A 26,042-nucleotide genomic window follows, 5' to 3' on the forward strand; every position below is an offset into this window, starting at 1 on the left:
GATTGATATTTCACTTAAGGCAATTATTAATTCCTCAATGACTTAAGAAGCTCAGCACTTACCGCCCCCAGGAACTTGCCCCGGGGGGTCCCAATGTCATCAAAGTGCTAAGACTGACATTATTTTAGAAAAAAATTCCCTCTGCCTCTCTGCCACCTGCCTTCATGTCTTGTTATCCACTTTACCATTCTACCATCTGTCACACCACTGAAGTGACCTACAATTAAGAATTTTGAAGAAAATTCAATCTAAATTATGATTGGACACAGTTTTTAGTGTTTTTTTTTTTTTTATGGCTCTCAAAATCATTCCCTTGCATGGTGGTCTGGAGAGGACTGGCCTGTGCATGGAATAACCTTCCTGTCTTAATGACCATTAATTATGCATTTGATTTTCAAAAGGGACAGTTAGATGACAACCACACAGTTGCTTTTCCAAAAAAAGAAGAAAAAAATTTTCTAATTATCTTTATATTTTCTTCCTGGACATATAATACTTTTTCTTTTAATTTTCATCAAATAATTTCCATATACCATGAAGTTACTTTTCATTTTCTTTATAAGCACATAATATAGTAACTATCTTGTTAGTATGTTTTTAATACAATATAAAATGTATTGGTCATATAAAATATGTGTTTTAAAGGGAAAACAAGAATGGCTAATTTGAAGAAAAAACTGCTAAAAAGATCAATCATACATTCTGAATAGTAATGTAAAATGGCATGAATTTTATTCTAATATCTGTATTCCAAATGCCAGATGGTCCCACAATGATAAATCCTATGAGAGGAGGAACACTTCTCACTTTATTTTTAATGATTTCAAAATTTATTCAACTCACAGATTTGTTAAACACACTGCAGATATCTTCTTGATTTCCATATTTTCTAATTCTTAAAGACAACACATTGCCATTTGGATTAAGTTTTAGGGCAAATTAAGCTGTATCATTTGGAAGTATATTGCCAAACATCACTAAGTAAAAGGGAGATGGAAATAAAGTGGTTAGGTTATTAAAAGAAAATTAAGTGTGAACTCTCACTCATAAAATCTTCTCCTCTTTAGGAACAACATACTAACTTGTTTTTAATAGATTGTCATCTAAACACTTTCAGCCACTTGGCTGCTGCTTAAAGCTGCAACACAACCACCAGCCCTGCCCGTGAGTATCTCTAGAGCCTATGTCCCAAAACCTCCAATCTGTTTTTGATAAGTTATCTTTGCTAGAATGATCTGACTTGATAGTGAATCAAGAGGTCTTACCCAACTCCCATTCTCTATTTTGAAGTGATAACCTCTTGAGGGACACATCCCAAAGCAAGCCCTCCTTCACCTCCCTGGCATGTGCCCTTGACCAGAATTGAACCCGGGAGCCTTCAATCCGTAGGCAGATGCTCTATCCACTGAGCCAAACTGGCTAGGACATGACAAGAAAGTTTTAAACTCTTTAACATTCTGGTGATTGTTACTTTTTATTTTAATATGTTGAATAATTGTCACACTGTATGAAATAAATAGATCTTTACCCACTACAAGCCATTTCTGCTGACCATCTGAGTGAATGAAGAATCTTATAATGAATAAGGCATACAGGGTATGGAGAAATAACCCTAATGGAAGCATTTAATTCTTCAGGACCTTTCAAAAAAACACATAGGGTATTAAAACCACATTGACAGCCAGCTATCATAGTTATATATCAGCATCTGAGCATTTAGTTAAACTATATGCTCTTCATATATATTCAAAAGGGGCTGTAAGTTATGCATTTAATACTATATCTCTAATTTCCACACTAATTATAAATATATATATATAAATATATAAATATATAAATATAAATATATATATATATAAATATATATATAAATTTACTTACATTTCCAAACTAAAGATGATGCTATCATCTTTACATGTAGCCTGTTTTCTGAGAACATTTCTGAGATATGGTTCAAAATATTCACTATCATGTTTAAGCTGATCCTTCAATGACAAAAACAATTAAATTTGTTGACTCCACTACTGTGAAAACAACATAAAGATACTTGTGTCCTCTTTTTCTTATTATTTACTCTTCTCACTCATTTTAGATAAGTCAATGAGCAGAAATGAAATGAGCATGTGAGACTTTTAAAGGCCAGCTGCTGCTGTTGGCATGCAGTTGAAACTAATGGCTAATCTTCAAACACAGTGCCAGTTTTGCTAAAACCCGAATCCTCTTTCATCCTGACAGTCTATGTTTCTGAGCCAAAATCAGGGGACAGTTCTTGGATTCCTGAATCTTTTATTTGAGACAAATGTAGGGTAAACAGATGCTGTGTAAAAGAGAAGAAAAATGTTGTTTATCCTCATTTAATTCTGAATGATGCTCTCTTTAGTTTGTGTTATTATTTTGAAAGAAAAATATGGAAAACATTTTCTATAAATTATCAAAGATATGCTCTATACTTATATACTATATGTTTTTACTTTCATTATTTTATACATGAACCAGAAATATTTAAAATTAAATATATTGACATCACTCTAAACCATTTCACTGATACATATACAGTTTTCACTTGTTGATATGATTTAGCATTCTTGTAATTTGATTCTTAGTGTTGTGTTATTTTTTTAATAATTTCCAGCCCTGGCCAGTTTGGCTCAATGGATAGAGTGTAGGCCTGCAGACTGAAGGGTCCCAGGTTCAATTATGGTCAAGGGTACATGCTTGGGTTGAGGGCTCTATCCCTAATATGGGGCTTGCAGGAGGCAGCCAATCAATGATCCTTTCTCATCATTGATGTTTCTATCTTTCTCTCCCTTCCTCTCAGAAATCAATAAACATATTTTTAAAATAATAATTTACAAATGGAATAATTTAGAATTTATAATATAGTGCCTTATTTTAGGATAGTGCAAAAAATATTTGTCTAGTTACAAAACTAATGTCTTATAGTAGTGATGGCGAACCTATGACACGCGTGTCAGAGGTGACATGCGAACTCATTTTTTTGGTTGATTTTTCTTTGTTAAATGGCATTTAAATATATAAAATAAATATCAAAAATATAAATATTTGTTTTACTATGGTTTCAAATATCAAAAAATTTCTATATGTGACATGGCACCAGAGTTAAGTTAGGGTTTTTCAAAATGCTGACACGCCGAGCTCAAAAGGTTCGCCATCACTGTCTTATAGTTATCATAATGGTAATTCAACCTTGGCTTCTAATTTTTCTGTATTTTAGAAAACATTCATCTAGCTATTCAAGTGAGCACATTGAATAAACAAATTAGACAATTTAGTGAAATAAAGTGCTCAAAGTATGGCTCTTTTAATTGAGCAGCAATCAATTTGGTGAATTTTGATATTATGTTAGAGACTGTTTCATAACTGACCTGTCATCTTACTTGAGAATTAACATTAGTTGCCAAAACAGATTAAGAAACATAGGTTTGTATTAATTATCCTATATAATAAAGAGCTAATATGCTAATTAGACTGAACAGCAGTATGACCATCCGGACGACCTTCCAGATGAAGCTGGGGCTGTGAGGGCCGAGGCAGCTGGGTCTACAAGGGCCGAGCCTGCATCATTATATATATATTTATATATATAATGTATCTCACATATGTGTACATATGCATATTTATGTCCTCAAGTGTTTATATATGTACTTATAAACATATATATTAATATAATTTTGCCATAAATAACACAAACAAGCAGAACAGAAACAGACTCATAGTTACAGAGAATATTTTGACAGGTGCCAGATGGGAGGAGTATTGGGGTGATGCGTGGAAAAGGTAAAGAGATTAAGAAGTAAAAAAAATAGTAGTTACAGAATAATCATGGGGATGTAAAGTACTTCCTAGGGGACATAGTCAATAATAATATTCTAATAACTATTTATGGTGTCAGATGGTTTCAAGATTTATTGGCATGATCACCTAATAAGTTATATATAAGGTCTAATCACTGGGGTGTACACCTGAAACTAATCTAATATTGTATTAAAACTGTAATTGAAATATAAAAATCATTTAAAAAAATAAAGTGCTAGTGATATATTAGGAACAGAGAGAGGCAGTTTGAGGAAAGTAGGATCATGGGAAGTGAAGAGATGTTCACTTGTATGGTTGGCAACCTTTTTCTTAAAGGACTATGTAGTAAATATTTTAGCTTTGCCAGCTATAAAGCCTTTGTTTTCTTGAATCTACTGTTATAGTGGAAAAGTAATCATAGAAAACAAATAATGAATGGAGAAGGTGTTCCAATAAAACTTTATTTACAAAAAAAAGAACATTGGAGTAGAGGAGGACCTAATGAATAGGTTAGAATAGAAGTATTTTTATTAAGAACTCCAACTATATAATTATGATAATGACGATGATGATTTTTCAATACAATTAGCCCTAAGAAATACAGATTTTATGTAAATAGAATGATGCAGAAATATAATAAGATTTAATTTGATGTCTGTGAAACAGACATATTTTGAGAATGATTAGAAACTTCCCATGAAACAGCCTTCTTCTCTGCCCCCAACCCTGCTATCATGCTTAGTAACTTCTCCATCCAAAGGGATGAATCTACCAAACTCCTAGACAATCAGTTCCCTAACCAAAGAGCCCCATCATATATTGATTATAAGAAAGCCATTTGTATTCCTATATCTAAGCAATACACACTTACAATGTGTGTTGAAAAAATACTACTTCACATACTATATAGAAATACTTCTAACATATGCATATTCATGAGATAACCTGGGAACTAGGTGTTAACAAGTTGTATAATCTGATTAAAAGCAGGGAGGACTTTTTTTTATGTATAAGGCAGACAAGGCCAATTTAGTAGAAGAGATAATATGTAACTAGGGTTTGTGTAGAGAGAGTAAATCAAATTTATTCAAAAAGGGAAAAAATACAGGGTTGGAAAGTGGAAACTTAGATGAGAGTCAGGTCATGAATGGCTTATTGTATCAGATTACAGAACTTGCTCTTTATTCTCCTGTCAATGCTGAAGGAAATGGAACTAATGAAACTGGGAAAACTGATTTAATACAATCAAAGATGTATTTGAGAAAACAGAGGATTCTAGTATATGGACGAAAGCAGGGAGAGTCTGAAGACAAGGACATCATTTAAGCATATCATCTCTTTAAGCATATCATTTTAACTTTACATTTAACAAACATTAAAACTTTCCAGTGAAATTACTTTTGTAATACATAACCATTCAAGCAGTGCTACTCTTAGAATATGCATTATGACAGTGTTTTCCTTCAGCGTATTTTTTTTGGAGCCAATAAACCTCTTCATACATCTTCTTAAAGTGGCAATCACCACTACATAATTCTCTTCATGTCTTATTAATATTGCAATAACCATTAAGACTATACAACATATATCATAGTAATATAGCAATAACCATTAGTTTATTTTAATGCTAATAACATATGTAAACATGTCACTGTAATACATACTGCTAAGTTCATACTCATTCATTGGTTGTTGACTTTAATAGTATAATGGAAAAGGAGATAAGTCCTAGAGAGGGAAGGCATGGCCTTTGGAGTCAGATAGGCCTGAACTTCATTCTTGGCTCAACAATTTTCTCATTAGGAACCTGAAGGAGTTTTTTTTTTTCCTCAGATTAAATTTTTAATCTCTTTACAAACATGGATGGTAATGCCAATCACACAGTGTGTTGAGAATATTAAATGATATATGTGAGATTTCTAGCCCAGTTACAAGCATATTATAGCCCCAAATAATATGAGTTTCTTTCAAGATTCCCTTAACTCTACATAATACAATAAGAGGAAAAAGAAAGTATAATAGAAATGGCTCTGCTGCTGTGTGTGTGTGTGTGGGGGGGGGGGGGGGGCGGGTGGAGATGGAGAACTTCTGCAGGCTGAATAATGAAAAATATTAAAATGAGAACTGAAAATTAATTTTTTATGCCCCATATATTCAAATAATTGAAAGTGTGCCAATGATTGACTAAAAATTTTAGCAATTATTATAAGTCATCATTAATATCATGGTGGGTTAAATGAAGTTCCTAAAAATAAAGTCTGCAAAATGATACAAATGGTGAGAGAAGTTATCATTTGTCATGCCTATATTACTCACATGGTAACATATAATCAATAAAGTACATATCCAATCTTTCCTAACATCTGCTTTTTATGGTAAATAACATTTATCTTTAGACTCACCTTCATTTAAATACCACAAAAATGTTAAGGGAATTCACACTGTGATTCTTAAATGAGGATGTCTGAGTCCATTTGTGTATGTGTTTGTGTGTGTGTGAGTGTATTTGTGTGGTGTGTGTGTGTGCATGCACATGCACATGTTTCCATTCAGAAGATAAGAAGAATAAAGCTGGAAGACAAGAAGACCACTATAATTGACAAAGAAAGATAGAAGTATGGAACAGTGGCAATAAGGATAACAATAGCCAAAACTGACTTTTGTTCGAGCCGGGATCCAAGATGGGTGGCCCGTGGGAACTGAATCCAGTACCCTGTGTTCACCAAGCTCATAACTTGCTCAGAACAGTAACTGCATCAATCAGGATCGAGTTTTTATTTGAGCAAGGTATTTATGTGCCAACAAGCTCGCCGATACTTTCAGGTACTGCATGGCAAACCACATCTTAAGTGAACTATGTGGTTTATTCGTAAAGTAGATGCCTATAATATTGTGTTGTGTTAGTTTTTGTCCTCTGAGAAGAAGAGAAAATGAAGAGGAAGAGAGATGTACATGCAAGGTATTTGCTGATGGGGAGAAGGTAAGGCGTGGAGCAATGAAGGGGAGAAGGGTCCTGGGAGGTGACCAGGGTAGCCTAAACATTAGACAGTTTACTTCCTGCCTTTATCTCTGATGAATCCTGGCCTTTACTGAATCCAAATGGCCTAACCTTAGAGGCCCCTCCCTTCCTGTTTCTTAGAGCATTCACTTTAGAAAACATGGCATTCTGATGTCTTTGCTTTTTTGAGGTGTCAATCTTTTAAATAAGTTTTTTTTTTTTTTGCCAATTTTACAAACCAGGACTGTTTTTCTTAAGGGCTGAGGAGGCCCCCCTTTGAAATGTAGTCACAAAAGAAGGTAGTGCCTCTATTTTCTCAGGCTCTGGGGGAGGATAGGACCTCACTCCCATGGGCACCTTGCCCCAAGTTGTAAAACTCCCTGCTCTCATGGAGATAGAAGAACGTTTACTGTCTTTGGGTAAGACCAACTGGCAAATGCAGATGGACTTCTAATTCCCCAACCAAGGTTGCCATGAGAGGTATCCTGCTTCTTTTCATAATAGACTGATCCCAGTGCCCTTGCCATTCATGGTCATGGCAGTTAACAGGGTGTGGCAATTGCACAAACATAGTTGTGGAGACAGGAAGTCAGCAGTCATTTAGGATCCCACAGCAGGAGAGCTAAAAAGTGCATTTCCATGTCCTCTCTTGTCCAAATTGCATTCTTTTCTCTACAGGTTCAGGGAGCAGCTCCTTCATAGTTCCGGTGGGCCTTTCTTCAGGGAGGGGTGTTTGGAATGCGAGGGAACTTCCTATAGTTGGCCTCAGTACTGTAACCAATTCTTACCCTTACCTCTTCTACTATTCATTCAAATCCCCATGTCTGCAGCTAACACCTCCTCTGGTTTTAATGGCTTACCTGATGGAATAACCCAAGTTTCCACTCCTGACGGACATGAACCCTCAGCAATCATACCCTCGTCAGGCCAGGGCTGCTGCACAAGTCCCTTCCTGATTACAGCAGGACAAAGAGCTACTGGAGGCTCCACTGGATTCTAAACATATTGTCTCAAGAATCTTCATTTCTTTAGGGCTGTTGCAAGTACGGTAACTGAAGGTGAAGAAGCAGAGTACCCCCCCTCCCCCCGCCAATGTTTTTATTGATTTCTGAGAGGAATAGAGAGGGAGAGAGAGAGAGAGAAACATCAATGATGACAGAGAATCATTGATTGCTGACTCCTGCAGGCCCCACATTGGATGTTCCCCTGACTGGGAACTGAAGTGTGACTTCCTGGTTCATAAGTGTATGCTCAACCACTGAGCAACATCATCTGGAAGAAGCAGAGTCTTCACACAACAACTGACAGAATAACTTCTCTGCATTTTGCTGATGAAAACACTGTATAGTTGGAAGAAAGAAGCAGAGAAGCAAGTTCACTGCTATGAATGAAGCTGCCCCATACAACTCTGAGGGGTGCTTGCGGCTCCACCATAACCCCAAATGCAGCTAAAGACTTGTACATGATGGGCCTTTCCCAAACTCAAGGAGCTGGGTGCAGGACAGGCGACAAGGTGCTCCCTCAGAAAGGGAGGTTTCTTGACCTTTCCTGGGAGCACAAGGCAGAATAGCTCCTAAGCCCACAGAGGCCTGCCCCGGTCTCACTGCAGGTGGGTCTTGATCTCCTTACCTTGAGGGTAAGAAATGTTATTTTACCTAAGACACCGGTGCCAGGATATGGCTTAATGGTAGTGTGTTAATAGATGATGTTTGGAAATAGTTCAACATGTAACATCACAGTAAATGCCACCTTACTTGGAACTGATTTACAGGAAGACTTAGTGACATCTGTTTACACCTAAGTAACTCATAAAAATAATTTTCAAGGATAAAACTTATGAGAAATTAATTAGTATTTGGTTTGCCGTAAAAATATTAAGCTAATCCAATTCTTATTAAAAACAACAAATAATGATATTCTATAAGCACAACAACATTTTGGATAGTCTTTACAGACTTTTGGGAAACCTTTTCATAGCAGAGTACTGGAATGTATTGAAAAAAAAATAGACAATTTGAAAAGTAATTCATTTCACTTCTATCTATTTTGAACCAGAATCTATGATTATTTCACAGACCACTGAGAGAGTGTTACATGGTGAAAGAGCCTGTGCCTAGGGAGGAATTTGACATATTTAAATTTGCTATGATTACCTTGTCAAAAACATGACCAGACTACTGTGACAATATCAACCCATAATATTGTTAAGGTAAAAACTATTGTTGACATTCATATTTACATTTCATATATATACATTGATTCATTATTCTAGGAGAATTTTGATCATTACTTATTTTGTTCATTCTCTGTCTTATATTCTCATATATAAAAATTAACCATATAAATTATCTTGGGTCAGCTGCACTTGACCAGGAAAGTTGATTAGTGGACAAGAAAAACATTTTGGTACTTAAGGGAATAAAGTCTACTCAAGCATCTTTTCTTCAGAAGTATGTATTAGCTTTCATTTGTATAACAAATACTCAGTATGTCATTATTCTTTTCCCAACTCTTCAATTTTTGACACTTGACTGTAATTTCTTTATTCAATCTTGTGAGGGAAAGGCAGCAGGGTTAGGTTAATACAGTAATTCAAGACAAATGCCAAGAGTATGTCTTATGAGACTTATATTCTCCATAGAGAAAATCGCAGAGGCAGGGAGCAAGGTGATATATATGAGTGTGGCACCAAAGTTCTACAGATGGATGTAGATATATTGAGTTAGGCACTTAAAGCAATTGCTTTCAGTCATCTCAATGATAAGCAGCCACCGATGAGATGTGTGCATTTGAGATGAAAGAGCTTGGTGTAAATTTAAATCGAATCCAAAGTCTGACATTTACCTCATTTTGGTTGGAGAGGAAAGGAATATATTTAAAGTTGAGAAACAAATTTAAATGCTCAGGATGAGTTAAAGAGAGTTGGAAATTCTGTAATAGAATCTTCACTTAGATTCACTGCAGAAAAATTAGTTGAAGACTACCTCATATATTTGTATTTACATAAATAGAAGACTTCTTTGATTATGTACTGAAATAAGATTAATGTGTGATGACAAATTAGAGGGCAATCATTTGATTGTTTAATTATAAGAGAAAATCAAGAAAAAAGACCAGGATCATTAAAAATATATGTAATATTCTAGGTTCATTCAATGAATTATATCACACACAGAGCAGACAGAATGCTGTGATCCATAAAATAGTCACAGAAGCCCACTGACTATATTAAACAACAAAATATAAGCTGCTTTTCATCATAAATCACTGTGAGTTTATATTTTCAAAAGAATTTATATTTTTTAATTATGGTATGGCCCTTTCAGTATAAAATGTCCCCAATGTATTTTAATAGGTAAATCAGAAAAACATAGGTCGACGAGACAGAAGAAATCAGAAATATTGGTGAAATGTTTTTAGTTGGCCATTGAATAATCCTGAGGACTCTCATCAACCCCCATTTTTGGGCACATGAATATGTGCAGTGACTAAGGAAGGAATTACAGGTGACAACCAACTAACTGGTCAACAGGTTCTTAGGAAGCTCTCACAATCTGAACATTCACCTTCATGATGAATGTAGCTGGGGACACAAGAGATGACAATGACCAATACTCAGATAGTGGTTTTTTTTTAATGTTATTATTGACTTTTAAAGATAGAGGAAGGGAGAGGGATAGAGAGATAGAAATATCGATGAGATGAGAAACATCATCAATTGGCTGCCTCCAACTGGGATCGAGCCCGCAACCTGGACATGTGTCCTGACCAGGAATTGAACCTGGGATCTCTTGGTTCCTGGGTCGACATTCAACCACTGAGCTACACCGGCTGGGCTATTCAGATAGTTTTGACCAAGAAAGGGAATCCTTCCTAGTTGTTTGTTCAAAATGTGGAAATAATGGAAATTTTTAATTTTATTTTAATGTTATCTAAAAAAAAAACAAGTTCTACAGGATGATCACAGTTTAATCTTAGCTTAGGTTTCCTAAGAACACCCCTCACCTTCTTACAAAAATAGAGGACTATTCATCTTTGTCCATTGACACTCATTGTCCCAGCACAAAGTAGATACATTTACTAACTTGTATATCCAAAATAACTACTATTTTTCATTTTTTTGGATATTATCAAAATATTATTTTTTAATTTTATCTTTATTGTTGAAAGTATCTCAAATGTCCTCTTTTGTGTGTGTTTTTTTAAACAAAGACTTTTCTTACTCAAAGAGGACTTTCTTGATATATTTAAAATAAACCTATTCTTTTAATTACATTCAAAAGGCTATTACTTCTGCTATTTATCATCAGGTTTTCAGGACATACATATATTCCATATGTGTTCTCCTTGTGTCATTCCTCAAAATAGAAGAATTTGCCATTACAAATGTGTAAAGAACTATAATCTGCCACAGTTGCAGATTCTGGCAGAGGACATGAGATTCCTGGACCACAAATAAGGGAGTTTATTATTCACTGAATGGTAGGCAGCATGAATTTATATTTACATTGGCTTCCACTTGGCCCTCCAAGCTCTACTGTGGGACAATCTGGAAGTAAGCTCGACTACAGAGTGCACTGACAGGGGATCTGTGCAACAGGTGAGGAGCTCTAAGTCTATAAAAAACAACATTTTATGAGATGGTTACTAACAAACCTGATCAACTTTTCCCCAGATGGAGACATTATCCTTCTCAGACTCATCATCTGTCCTCTGTCCCCAAAGGGGAACACTATTTCTATCCTCTAAGGATCTTTGCTATACAAACATCCTTGAAAATAGAATTGGGAACAAAAGTTATCACAAGACATGTAAAAACACTGTAGAGGGTTACTTTAAAAAAACATAAAACAAACTATTTGAGAGTCAGGTAGGAGAAAGAAAGCAGAACGGTACATTTCAAAGAAAAACACGGAATCAAATGAAATAGGAAAACGAATCCCACTTTAGCATTACGTGATCCAATTAAAACATAATGGTAATCAATATCTTCTCTGAGGTAGATTTCTTCCTGTTACATGCCTTTAAAAAATGTGCTCTTGCTTTTTCTCTATTGCTGAAATATCTGGGGAAGTTTCTTCTGCCCAGTTGACCTTCTGTTTACTTTATTAATAATATTTTTTAACAGACACTATTACAATTGAAATATTTTGTGACTCCTACATGCAAGGATATGATGTAGATGTTGTAAGCCAAGGGAATACCAAGCTCAATCACTTTTTAAGAACTTTATTAAAAAAAAAACACACAGTTACAGGTAGTTATACATAAGCATAAAAACACACACAGAATAAAACACATTCAGATACAATAAATGCCACAGAAAGTAAGTTCTCATTAAGTCACAGACTTAATCACTTTTTAAAAAGATTTTATCATCTGCAATAATCCTAAACAGGCTTTTTTTTCATTCCCTTTCAATCAGAGACATAGCTTGTTTTTATTGGCTTGAACTTGCTATAGATTTGTAGTGTCATCTAAAAGATATGGTCTGTTTAACCTTCATCAGCCTTATTGTAACTTTCCCCATGGTGCCCCAGAATAGATTTTTTTCTGAAATTTACAGCCGCTCTGCTCTTGGTGAATTGGAATTGGCACAGAGTACATATCTCAAATAGTAATTTCCCATTTCTAACAGTACAGACCTAAAGTGAAACAAATCCATTGTCCCAATCAAGCAAAACCTCTCAGGCAACTCATGACTAATTGAATGTTTCTCTTGCTTCAATGTTTCTCCCCACCATAATCAACAAACTTTTTCTAACTGACTATACAATCAGAAAAAAATAAAATAGTTGTTTTGCATTTCTTAATAGGTTCTCAGGGAAAATTTATGGTACTTCATTTATTTTAACATTTGGCACAATTATTTTTGCCCTTACATAACAATCTATCACATTCACTGACTTCCACTCACCACTCATTACTCTAAGTGTGCTCACTTGGTGTGTATTTTTCTATTAGTAGTTCATTGATCCTCTTGTTTCTTATTTGGAGAGCTGAATAATGCCTAACTGGTGTGGCTCAGTGGTTGAATGTGAATCTATGAAACAGGAAGTCATGGTTCCATTCTATTTCAGGCACATGCCTGTGCTGTGGGCTCAATCCCTAGTGTGGGTTGTATAGGAGGCAGCCCATCAGTGATTCTCTCTTATTATTGACTAGAGGCCCAGTGCATGAAATTTGTGCACTGAGGGGGTGGAGGGTGTCCCTCAGCCCAGCCTGCACCCTCTCCAACCTGGGACCCCTCAGGGGATGTCTGACAGCCAGTATAGGCCCGATTACCACCCCCCAACACGCCAGCCTGGTAGCCCCCAACTGCCCTCACCTGAAGGTCTGGTTACCCCCCACTGTCCTCCCCTGCCAGCCATCCTGTGGTGGTCATCTTGTGATCACATGGAGGTGGCCATCTTGTGCAAGGGTGTGACAGTCAATTTGCATATTGCCTCTTTATTAAATAGGATATTATCAACCATCTTGATTTTTTTCTTTTTCTCTTATCCCCCAGCCTAACCCACTCCACTTTTGCTTGATTGCTCATTCTTCCTCAGTAATTAATTTTAAAATCTTGATTAATTACTTCCAGTGTGTCAGACCATGTGTTGCATCATGAGCATGCAACCTGGGCCATCAAGAAGGAGCATTTGCTTCATCCAGCTAAAACTGCAATGGGGAAAATAGGAAATGAAAGAAATGAATACAGTGCAGTGAAACATGTGCTAGTGGGTATATAGTAGCATGTACCAAATGTGTAAAAGATCAGGGAAGAGAAGTCTAGGCTGAGTCCTGAAGACTGGAGTTCACTTTCATCCTCATCCCCTTTTTCTTCTTTATCATCATACTAGAAGCCCGTTGCACGAAGATTCGTGCAATAGGCCTTCCTTCCCATGGCTGCCGGCACCGGTTTTCCTCTGGCACCTGGGACCCAGGCTTTTGGTCCGACCACAGCGGAGAAGCCAAGCCTCTTCAATCTTTAATCTTCACTCCTGCCAGAGCCTTTAGCTTTCACTCTATGCCTCTGTATGCAAATTAACCTCCATCTTTGTTGGGTTAATTTGCATAGTTGCTCTGATTGGCTGATGGGCATAGTGGAGTGACACCAATTTGCATGTTTCTCTTTTATTAGTGTAGATAATCTTCTCTTCTTAATATTTATTACTATTAACATAATGTGTACATCTGAGCCTCTATAATACAGTTCAGAGCTTAGTCTTATTTTGAATTATATTTAAATCCTATATCTGTTCATGTATCACTTTATAATCATTAAACTCCTGAGATTTTTGGCAAAATATATATTATAAAATTATTAAAATAATTTTTCATTGAATTTATTAGGTTGACACTGGTTAACAAAATTATACAGTGCACAATTTTACAACACATTATCAGTACACCTTATAATGTATTCACCACCCCAAGTAAGTCTCCATCTATCACCATTTATTTCCCTATACCTTCCTTCATATCACCCAACCTCTCTATCCCCTCAAACATCACACTACTATAAAATTCTTAAATGTGATTTGTTTTAAAATTAGTAATAAAAATAACTTAATTTTTACTATAGGGACATTTGTTAAGAATACTACAACATAATTTCATCTAAATGCATATACTAAATACATATAACTACATACGAGCAATGTATAGTGTTTCAAAATTTATGTAATGGAGAAATTCTTTGCCATAAACATCGAGAGAAACTGGCTTTCCTTTTGATAATACCTCATTGTCATATAGTGCCTCTCTCCACATAAATTCAATTATAAGAATAACTTTTTAATTAGGCAAGTGCTAGTGCTTATTGCAAAGATATTGAAATCAGAGGGAGTTTGCCCTAGTTGGTCTGGCTTAGTGATAGAGGGTTAGCCTGTGGACTGAAGGGTCCTGGATTTGTTTCCTGTCAAGGGCATATGCTCAGGTTGTGGGCTCGATCCCCTATGTGGGACATGCAGGAGGCAGCCGATCAATGATTCTCTCATCATTGATACCTCTCTCTCTCTCTCTCTCTCTCTCTCTCTCTCTCTCTCTCTCTCTCTCTCCTTCTCCCTCTCCCTTCTTTTCTGAAATTAATTAAAATACTAGAGGACCAGTGCATGGGGGCGTGGGTCCCTCAGCCCAACCTGCACCCTCTCCAATCTGGGAGCCCTCAGGGGTTGTCCTACTGATGGCTTAGGCCCGCTCCTCGTGGTCCTCTGCTCTCTGTGGACCTGCCTGTTTGATGCCACCACAGGCCCTGGTATCTGCTTTCTGGAGGGGCCTGCTTGTCCCTCACTGTTGTGGCCAGGGGCAAGCAGGGCCCTGCTGTCTGATCTTTGCAGGGGCCTGCCTGCCCCTCGGCACCATGAAAAGGTGCAAGCAGCGCCCTGCTATCTGTTTGCCTCAGGGGACTGGGTTTCTGCTTGACCCTTGCCCCTGCAGTGAGGGCTTAAAAGACTGGGGGACTTTGGTGGTGCTGAGGGGACTGGGTGCCGCCATCTTGTGGCTATGGGCACTGCCATCTTTGTTGAAAAGTAATGGTCAATTTGCTTATTACATCTTTATTAGATAGGATATTCTAGCCCTAGCCAGTTTGGCTCAGTGGATAGAGTGTCGGCCCATGGACTGAAGGGCCCCAGATTAGATTCCAGTCAAGGACACATACTTTGGTTGCAGGTTTCCCGGCCCCGGTCAAGGTGTGTGTAGGAGGCAACCAATCGATGTGTCTCCCTCACATCAATGTTTCTCTCTATCTCTCCCTCTCTCTTTCACTCTCTCTTTAAAAAAACAATCAATAGAAAAATATTATTGAGTGAGGATTAACAAAAAAAACTAAAAAAATTTATATATATATATATATATATATATATATATATATATATATATATACTGGAGGCCCAGTGCATGAAATTCATGCACAAGGATGGGGGTCCCTCAGCCCGGCCTGCACCCTCTTACAATCTGGGACCCCTCAGGGGATGTCTGACTGCCAGGGGGATCGGGCCTAAACCGGCAGCTGGACATCCCTCTTGCAATCCAGGACTGCTGTTTCCTAACTGCTTTCCTGCCGGCCTAATTGCCCCTAACCAATCTGCCTGCCTGCCTGATCTACCCTAACCTCTCGCCTGCCTGTTTCATTGCCCCTAACCACTCGCCTGCCTGCCTGATCACCCCTAACCACCTCTGTCTCACCCCCACCACCACAGCTTAGTCCAGAAGAACATCCAAACTGATGTCTGGAAGGTCGTTTAGCTGTCTGATCTAATTAACATATTATGAGATATATATATATATATATATATATATATATATATATATATATATAATTTTTTAAATAATCAAGTCTCTACTTTAAGAGCCAGAATGAAAAGATTCCCTCTTCAGCTCTATTCAAGAATCATCTGAGACAACTTAACTCAATGCCACCTCTTGTCTCTGAAGTTGATAGAAAGACTCCGTTGAGACCTTGTCTTTCTCCAACACAAATGGTTTGCACACTCTGAGTCTTGTTACTTGATCAGGACTCCTTTAAAATGTACTGCTTCAGCCTCAGCCTTCTGCCAAGTCTTCGATATTTGGATTGAAGCAGCCAATTTGAGGAATGTATAACTTGTCTCCTTCCAAAAAAGTCTTTCCTCGAAGCATGTATTTCACACTACTGTTCTAAAAATCTAGCATAGTATGAACTTCTAAACCAGAGTTTAAAAAAAAGCAACCCACATTTCCCAGAAACATTCGAACATTCATTAAATGTTTTTTCTTCATGATTTTTCCATTCTTATCCTTCACTTTGTGTTCTGAAGTAATCTTCCATTTTTGTCAAAAAAATTATAGAATTAATAATATTATATTAGCAATATAAATGTAATGTTTTATTATTTTTAAAACTCATAAGGATTATTATATTTGACATTTCTGTCAACCTTGTGCGATTTGAAAAAAATAAATTATTCTCATCCTCATATTACCTATTTTAAAACAGGGGTATATTAAGGACGTAGTGTGTCTTTAAGCCCAGAAATACTAAAAAAAGGTCAGAGACTAACCCTGGGATTTTTAAAATTACAACTTTTTTAAAAAGCATATTATTGATAATGCCCCATAGGACTTTCTTTTATTGTTAGCTGTTCTATGGACTTGTGCTTTGACTAATGAATTGGAGTTAAAAGGAAATTTAAATTTATTTGTCTGCAGAATCTCAAATTACTATGCACATTCATAATAAAAAAGAAATCCTGTTTTTCACATGCAAGATTGTTTTAATTTGTATCACATGAAGAAATAAGCAAAATCATCATACTTTATAGTCTGATGTTCTATTTGATAACCTGTGTTTCACACTTTCTTTTATAACTTCTCACGAGTCCTTGCATTTGCATAAAGCCATTTACATTTTTTACAATAATTAGGCATACATAAAGTAGTTCATTAGTAGCAGAATTTTATGCTTATATAATATAAATGACTCCTAGCAATTAGTGGGATGCTTAGTTTTGCCTGAAGTTAGAAAGTTTTATTTTTCTTTCTTTTTGACACTTGGGTCAGAGATATAAAGCTATATCTCTGAAATTTGTATAATTATCTTCTGGATTTCAAAAGTTCTAGAGTGTCTAATCAATTTAAGTCATGAGTTAGCTAGCTTCTTTCTCTTTTTTTTCAAAATCTGTAAATTCAAGAAATACGTAATTTAATCAAGAGCATATATTTTATCTCACTTTAACCTAGTTCTTATTATCAACATTCTTAGCCAATATGCTAAAAATCAATTAATAATTTATAAATCACTATATTGCTGGAATTTTAAAAACAAAAACTTTTTTTTAAAAGATTTTGTACCCAAACTCACTTCATTCATGCATTCATTTCTCAAATATTCATTCCATGTGTCAGCTAGATAACTGAATAGAAAGAAAAATAGGGCATGCCCTTCTTTTGACTTTATATATTATAGATTCCTAAGAAGCAGGCAAAATAGCCAAGGCAGAATATAACAACTGCTATAATAGAGGTGAGTGTGTGTGTGTGCGCGTGTTGCTTCCCTGACACAGGAGCAGGAAGCACGCTGTCTCCAGGTCGATTGGTTGGCAGGGGAGCTTTCCAGAGAAAGCTGCTTTTACAGGATCCTAAAGTGTTTGAAACAGTTTGCCAGATGTACCAGGTAGGAAATAGGGGAAAGATACAAACAATCTTAAAGTGCACGGATTTTTCAGGCAGAATGAACAAAGTGTTACTGAGGAAAAGGAAGGTGAAAGATGTGAGCCAGATGCCTTAGCTGGAGAAAAACTTTTAAATGTTAACCTTGTGACAAAAGAACTTGGCTTGAATCCACCTTCTACAGTAATGACTGTTTCACCTTGGACAAATTACTTGACCTCTATAAATCTTGATTTTCATATTTGAAATATAGGGATACATAAATATATTTTTGATGGGTTTGTCAAGTTTAAGTAAAATAATAAAAATTAGGTAGTAAACAAAGTGCCTCATTCTAATCAAATTTCAGTTATCAATGTTTTTACTGTTATTATTATTATTATTATTATTATTAGGGCTTTATTCCATTGGAAGATCATTCCAAAATCTGGGTGGAGGACTCATTGGCAGAGGAAGACACTGCTGGCTGGGGAATCTTTCCCTAGCATATTACATCTATTCAGTGTATAGAACATAAAAACAAGAACATTATCTAAATTTATTTAGTGCCTCAGAAAGAGAGAGAAAGCGATTTTAAGGAATTGGCTCCCATGATTGTGGGGGCTAGGATGTCTGAAATCTGTAGGGTAGCTGGCAGGCAAGAAACACAGGCAGAATTTCTACATTAGTCTTCTGGAAGAATTCCTTTTCCCTCAGGAAATTATATATATATATACACACTAGAGGCCCAGTACATGAAATTCATGCACGGAGTGGGAGGTTCCCTCAGCCCAGCCTGCACCCACTCCAACACTCCAATCAGAGACCCCTCAGGGGATATCTGACTGCCTGTTTAGGCCTGATCCTATAGGGATCGGGCCTAAACTGGCGGTCGGAACCCCTTTCACAATCTGGGACCTCTGGCTCCTAACCACTCACCTGCCTGCCTGCCTGATTGCCCCTAACCCAGGAGTGGGCGAACTTTTTGACTTGAGGGCCACAATGGGTTCTTAAACTGGACCGGAGGGCCAGAACAAAAGCATGGATGGAGTGTTTGAGTGAACTAATACATGTTAACACTGCTGCTGGTGAAGGAGCGGAGGGGAGAGCAAGAGAACCCTCCGCTCTTTTGGCTCCACAGGCCGGATAGAACAGCCGAATGGGCCGGCCCATGGGCCGTAGTTTGCCCACAGCTGCCCTAACCCCTCAGCCTGCCTGCCTGATCTCCCCTAACTGCCCTCCCCTGCTGGCCTGATTGATCACCCCTAACTGCCTCTGCCTGCCTCATGGCCCCTAACTGCCCTCCCCTGCTGGCCTGATTGATCACCCCTAACTGCCTCTGCCTGCCTCATGTCCCCAACTGCCCTCCTCTGCTGGCCAATTTGGTTCTGATTGGTCAGTATCTATGCCAGTCAGCATCAAAAGCTCCGCCTCCTAGGCAGCCATTGGCTCCTCACAATTGACCCAGATTTGGTTCTGATTGGTCAGTTTCCATGCCTATCAGCGGGGCCTGATCAGAAAGGTGAGGCTGATCAGCAGCACCAGTGGAGGCCTGGAGAGAAATGGAGGTGTGGCAGGCTGGGAGAGAAAGAGAGGCAAGTTCTGATCAACGGCTGCCACAGAGGCTACAGATCAGCCCCTGCCTCTCTCTCTGCAGGCATCTCTCCAGGCCTGATCAGCAGCCCCCTAGGCAGGCAGGCAGTGCTGGGTTGGGGCTCCGCAGTGGCCCCAGTCAGTGCTGGGTCTCCATGGTAACCCAGCACTGACTTCCGGTCTGGTCTAGACTTTGGTCCTTATGACCCTGGCTTATACACACACACACACACACACACACACACAGATACTAGAGGCCCGGTGCATGAAAATTCGTGCACTTGGGGTGGCGGGGGTCTCTCAGCTCGGCCTGTGCCCTCTCGCAGTCAGGGAGACTTCGGGGGATGTCCGACTGATAGCTTAGGCAGGGAGCGGGCTTAAGCCACAGTCTGGCCTCTGTGTATGGGAGGCGACTGGCAGGCCGATTGGGGGCCAGTTCCACCAGGGAGCGACCAGCCCCACCCTCCATTGCCCCACCGCCACCACTGCCAGTTGCCACTGCCCCTTCTGATCTCCGTCCCCTCCCTCTGCTTGCTGGCACCTGCCTTGGCTGGCCTGGTGCCGCCTGCTCTCCAGCCCTGTCCCCTGCCAACCAGTTGTTCTGCCATTTAGTCAATTTGCATATTAAGCTTTTATTATATAGGAGAATATGAATATATATATATATATATATATATATATATATATATATATATTCCTATCTAATAAAAGAGAAACATGGTAATTAGCCATACATCTGCTACCCTTCCCATTGGCTAATCAGGTCGATATGCAAATTAACTGCCAGCCAAGATGGCAGCCGGCAGCTAAGCAGCTGAGAACAGGAGGCTTGGTTGCCCCAGCTATGGAGGAAGCCAAGGTTCCCAGCCTGGGGCTGCGAGGCTCTGAGCTCCTGAAGCAACAGCTCCAAAAGATACAATGTTTCAATTATAGAAGCTATAAGATGGTGGTTAATTTGCATACTCAGGCTCCAAGCGGTAGAGCGAAGTCAAACAGCCCTGAGGCCACAGAGTAGAGAGGCCCCGGTCCCGGGATCAGCGGAGCCCAGAGGCCTCCCGGCCCCGGGATCAGCAGTGCCTGATGGAAGCCCTGTGTGTTTATGCACCCTGGGACTGCAGAGGTCCTGTCCTAGGCAGAGGCCAATGGCGAAACTTCCGACTCTGAGAAGCGTCCTGGGGGCTGGAAGGCGGCTCCTCTGACTTCAGTGCTGGAGTCCCACCGCTCCACCAGGAGAGGAGCAGAGAAAGGCCAGGGCCTCCCTCAAGGTGACCCAAAATCCCCACCCACACCAAGCAGGCTGCTGGGACTTTTCGTGGAGAACTCACTTGCAAGCCCAGCCGGTGGCCCTGCCGCAGCCCCCGCACGCCTGGGTGCAGGCCCCAGCGGGACACGGGGTGGCGGCGGGGGCTCCTTGAGTCCTGGGCTCCTTGCCTGCCTTCCAAGGCTTCCTTCTGCTTTAGGGCCTTGCCCTCCGCCAGCCTCCTCCTCCCCAGCTCCCAGACCCACCCAGGGCGCTCCCTCCTGGACGAGGGGGTGAATGGAGTGGTGGGTACTCTCGGGTGAAGGGTCACCCTGGGGAGGAGTCCGGACACCTCCATGCCCCGCTACTGTTCAGCAACATCCCCAAGATCGGGCGTCTGCACCGTGGGCTGTGGGGCAGCGTGATGGCGCCGATGGTGGAGAAGGCGCTGGGCACGCGGGGGCTGCTGCAGCCCGGGACCTCCTCAAAGGCTTCAAGATGTTCGGCTCCCTCTTCAAGCCCTACATCCGGTACTGCATGGAGGAGGAGGGCTGCATGGAGTACATGCGCAGCCTGCTGCGGGACAACCTCTTCCCGGCCTAGGTGACGTGGGCCGAGAAGCACCAGCAGTGCCAGCGGCTGAAGCTGAGCGACATGCTCGCCAAGCCCCATGGCGGCTTACCAAGTACCGCTGCTGCTCAAGGCGGTGCTGAGGAAGAGGGTCGAGCCGCGTGCCCAGGAGGCCGTCATCACCATGATCAGCTCCGTGGAGCGCTTCATCCACCACGTGACCGCGTGCATGCGGCGGCGACAGGAGCGGCAGCAGCTGGCCGCCGTGGTGAGCCGCATGGACGCCTAGGAGGTGGTGGAGGGTAGCAACGACGAGGTGGACAAGCTCCTGAAGGAATTTCTGCACCTGGACCTGACCGCGCCCATCCCAGGTGCCTCCCCAGAGGAGACGCGTCAGCTGCTGTTGGAGGGCAGCCTGAGGATGAAGGAGGGAAAGGACAGCAAGATGGATGCGTACTGCTTCCTCTTCATGGACCTGCTCTTGGTGACCAAGGCAGTGAAGAAGGCTGAGGGGACCAGGGTCTCAGGCCACCACTGCTGGTGGACAAGATCGTGTGCCGGGAGCTGCGGGACCCTGGCTCCTTCCTCCTCATCTACCTGAACGAGTTCCACAGCGCGTGGGGTCCTACACGTTCCAGGCCAGCGGGCAGGCTCTGTGCCAGGGCTGGGGGGACTCCATTTACAATGCCCAGAACCAGTTGCAGCAGCTGCATGCGTAGGAGCACGCGGGCAGCCAGCAGCACCTACAGAGTCTGGAGGAGGAGGAGGAGCAGCAGCAGGAGGATGAGGAGGAAGATGAGGAGGAAGAGGCGGGTGGGGAGAGTAGTACTTCCGCCTCCAGCTTCCCCACCATCCTGCGCCAAAGCAGCAACAGCCTGGACTCCCAGCACTGCGCCTCTGACAGCTCCATGGAGACCCCGGCCGTGGTGGTGCTGGAGTCCAGGGAGACGCTCTTTACCGAGTTCCAGGGCGGCCCCTTCAGCTCCCAATCGGACAAGATGTCCCTCGGTACCACCGCCTCATCTGTCACACTGACCAGCGAGCTGCTGGCCCTGGGCCCCGGGGAGGGCAGCTCCTGCTCCATGGACTCCGCCTACGGCACCCTCTCCTCCACCTCCTTGCAAGACTTTGCGACCCCAGCCCCTGTGGTGGAGCCAGCGCCCCCGCCGGCCCCTAGATTTACCACAGGCCCCTTCACCCCCGCCCTTGCCCCTCCTCCGCCGCCGCCCCCCTGTCCAGCTGCTGCCCTCCTGCCCCACCTGCTCAAGTCCAAATCTGAGGCCAGCCTCCTGCAGCTGCTGGCAGGGGCCGCCACCCAGGGGGCGTCCCAGCCCCCAGCCGCAGCCTGTCGGAGCTCTGCTTGGCTGCCACAGCCACAGGCGCATCAGGACCACCCTGCTGCTTAACTCCCAGGCCCTGAGCGCAGTGTGGAGCCGCCATGCCTGGATGGCGCGGTCCGGGGCGGGCGCACGTGTGCCTGGTGCAGCGGGACTTGCTGGGGAGCCTCAGGCCCGGCGCCCAACGTGGAAGGGCCGCAGTGCGGCTACCAGGCCCTGAAGGCTGCCCTGAAAGTCACACAAAGACAACCTTCTACTGGAGGGCAGGCATGTGGTGCTCCGGGAAGATTCCGGAGGTAGGGAAGGAAGGTCATGGAAGGGAACAATTGCAAGAGGAGATCCCGAAGGTTCTGAAAGCAGAAGACCAGCTCCTTGCAGACCTGAACTCTGTGGGGGCCTCTTTATCGGCGCTGGCGGTGGGAGACACAGGAGGTGATGGACCGGGGCTGCGACCAAGGAAGACTCGGAGGAAGCAACCTGTGGCCAGGGCCAGGTGGAGCAGGCAGGCCCGTGCGGAGCCCGCTGGAGCGCAGCCAGACCCCAAGGCAACCACCAAGCCAGGCCCCAGGGAGAAGCGAGCAGATGCCACTCCACTCTCTGGAGAAGACCATTAAGCAGAAAACTAAAGAAACCGATTTTACATCATTTCCCAGGTGGAGAACAGTTGGCATGTAAGCCCCTGACCAGTGCCCAGCCGCTCCTCTGTCTATCTCACTCTTAGGTACTATGTTCTTTGTTCTCTCTTAACTGCAACTCATTTTTAAACTAGATTGCTTTTAAAAGAAGACTAAATAAAGTTTCCCTTAAGTTATTTAGGCGGTGCTGGGGCTGCTGGGGCTGCTGGGCGCCTGATAGAAGACACAAACATGCAGCGGGGCCCTGTACCCAGAAGCCCCAAGGCCCACCACCTTGGTGCTGGGGCTGCTGGGGCCCTGATCAAAGACCCGCAGCCCCAAGCCCCGCCATCAAGGTGTTGGGGCTGCTGGGGGTATCAGAGACACAAACCCGCAGGCCTGGCACCCAGCAGACCCAAGGCCTTCGCGGCTGCGCTAAGGAGCAGCAAGCCGAGCGGTAGGAAGCAGCAAGCAGGTGGGCAGTAAGGAGGGAGGGGGTCTCGGACTGCGAGAGGGCACATGCTGGGCCAAGGGACCCCCCACCCATCCCCAGTGCACGAATTTCGTGCACCGGGCCTCTAGTGTATATATATATATATTTTTTTTTTTTCAGAGAGGAAGGGAAAAACATCAATGATAAGAAAGAATCATTGATTGGCTGCCTCTTGCATGCTCCCACACTGGGGGATGGAGCCTGCAACCTGGGCATGTGCCCCGATGGGGAATCAAACCTTGACCCCCTGGTTCATAGGTCAAAGCTCAATCACTGAACCACCCAGGCTCAGTTTCTCCTCTTAAAGCCTTTAACTGATTGGCCTTCACATGAAAGAGGATAGTCTGCTTTACTCAAACTTTACTGATTGTAAATGTTAATCACATTTAGAACAAAAGGGCTTTGCAGCCACATCTAGACTGGTATTTGAGCAAGCAGCTGGGCACCATAGCCTAGGCAAGTTGACACTATAATTACCATCACAATAGGGCCCATGCAATCTAGATTTAGTTTGGGTCAATGATAATCTGTGAAATGTCCTAGAGCCAGTAGAAGGTGAGGTTGGCATTCTAGCCCCTGGATATCTGACTCCATACTCACCCATACGCCACACCATCTCCTAATAGAAGTAGATATGGAGAAGAGAGGGCCCCTGTGAGAGCTATGTCTATTGGTGGTGAATGAGAAAGAAGAGTGTAAGTGAACATGTTCCCTATAGTCTATTTTGAAAGAATGAGTGGCTGGTAGAGAAATTCTAAAAAAGAATGATTATGGAGGATGAATAAACGGTATATTTTGGATCAGGTAAGTTTAATCCTGCAAGACATTAAGCAAAGATCAACATGCTACCTACCCCCTGAGTGAAAATCTTTGATGAAATAATAATCATTGTTTCCTGCCTCCTTCCTTTTCAAATGTCACCCCTGCAGTGTGAAAAGTCTGTCCACATTTATCCACTCATAACACTCAACTTCTCCCTCAAGTTGAGATGGTATTGTGCAGGGGTGGGCAAACTTTTTGACTCAAGGGCCACAATGGGTTCTTAAACTGGACTGGAGGGCCGGAACAAAAGCATGGATGGAGTGTTTGTGTGAACTAATATAAATTCAAAGTAAACATCATTACATAAAAGGGTAGGGTCTTTTTTTTCAATAGTTGTATTCATTTCAAACAGGCCGGATCCGGCCCGCGGGCCATAGTTTGCCCATGGCTGGTATAGTGTCTTGCTTTTGAAGCCTCTGTGAGTTTCCAGGACACACTTTTTTAAAGCTGTCACACTCCACAATGATCTCCTTGAGATGAGGGCATAGCTAACCAAGTGCCTGGTTCCCAGCACTGGGCAGTATATTTTTGCTGAGTAAATGAAGATCAGTCTCCCTCATTTTATTAATGTAAATATACACATGGGTGGTCAGGAGTATAAATTATTATGAAAGATTTATGGATCTTTTTAACTAGCCAGCTTAAGTATGAAACGATAGGTGGACTACTTTGTAAAACAGAGCTGACTTTGTAAAATGTTGTCCCTGGACTCATCGACTCCAAATTACATAGCATTCTTAAGCCTATATATTCATATGGTTAGATAGGCTAGAAAAATGCTATTAATACATGCCAATGCTGATTATTATGTAACTTGAACTAAGTCTAAAAATAATTAAAGGGGGGAAAGAATCAGTATGTATTACATTACTAAATTACCTTATATTGAAATAGAAAAACAAATTAGCCTTTGGTATTTTCCTTTATGGGGGACATCTAACCCATGTGTGTTTTTTTTCATTTGATTTATTTAATTCGGAAAAATCAGGTGACTCTAATATTTTCATATAGTTATATAATATTGTTTTATAATTCAAAATTTTATGATCAAACTAGAGGCTCGGTGCATGAAATTTGTGCAGGGGGGGGGGGGGACATGCCTCTCAGCCCAGGCTGCACCCTCTCACAATCCAGGATCCCTTGGGTCCTGGATAAACCAGCAGTTGGACATCCCTCTCCTAATCCTGGACTGCTGGCTCCTAACTGCTCACCTGCCTGCTTTCCTGATCGCCCCTAACCAGTTGTCTACCTGAATCATCACCCCTAACCACTCTGCCTGCCTGCCGGATGCCCCTAACTGCTCCCCTACCAGCCTGATTGCCCCTAACTGATCCCCTGCTGGCCTGATTGCCTCTAACTGTCTCTGCCTCGCCCCACACCCAGGACCCAGGATTCCCTCCTCTGGCCAGTTGCAGGGACCTGGGCTTCCTTCCCTCTGGCCAGC

At 41.6% G+C, this 26,042-nt stretch overlaps 1 pseudogene across 1 annotated transcript in view; it reads left to right on the plus strand.

Annotated features, from left to right (window-relative positions):
• The window catches only part of LOC308518113 (pleckstrin homology domain-containing family G member 5-like), a 34,986-nt pseudogene extending 12,234 nt beyond the window's left edge, over positions 1-22,752 (plus strand). Inside the window, exons 3-4 of the transcript in view lie at positions 18,007-18,133; positions 20,983-22,752. The product of the transcript in view is annotated as a pleckstrin homology domain-containing family G member 5-like (transcript). The remainder of the gene's footprint in view (positions 1-18,006; positions 18,134-20,982) is intronic.
• Positions 22,753-26,042: the final 3,290 nt, after the last annotated feature.

This window comes from Myotis nattereri (assembly GCF_964212035.1).
Source record: "Myotis nattereri genome assembly, chromosome: 4".
Lineage (NCBI taxonomy): Eukaryota > Metazoa > Chordata > Mammalia > Chiroptera > Vespertilionidae > Myotis > Myotis nattereri.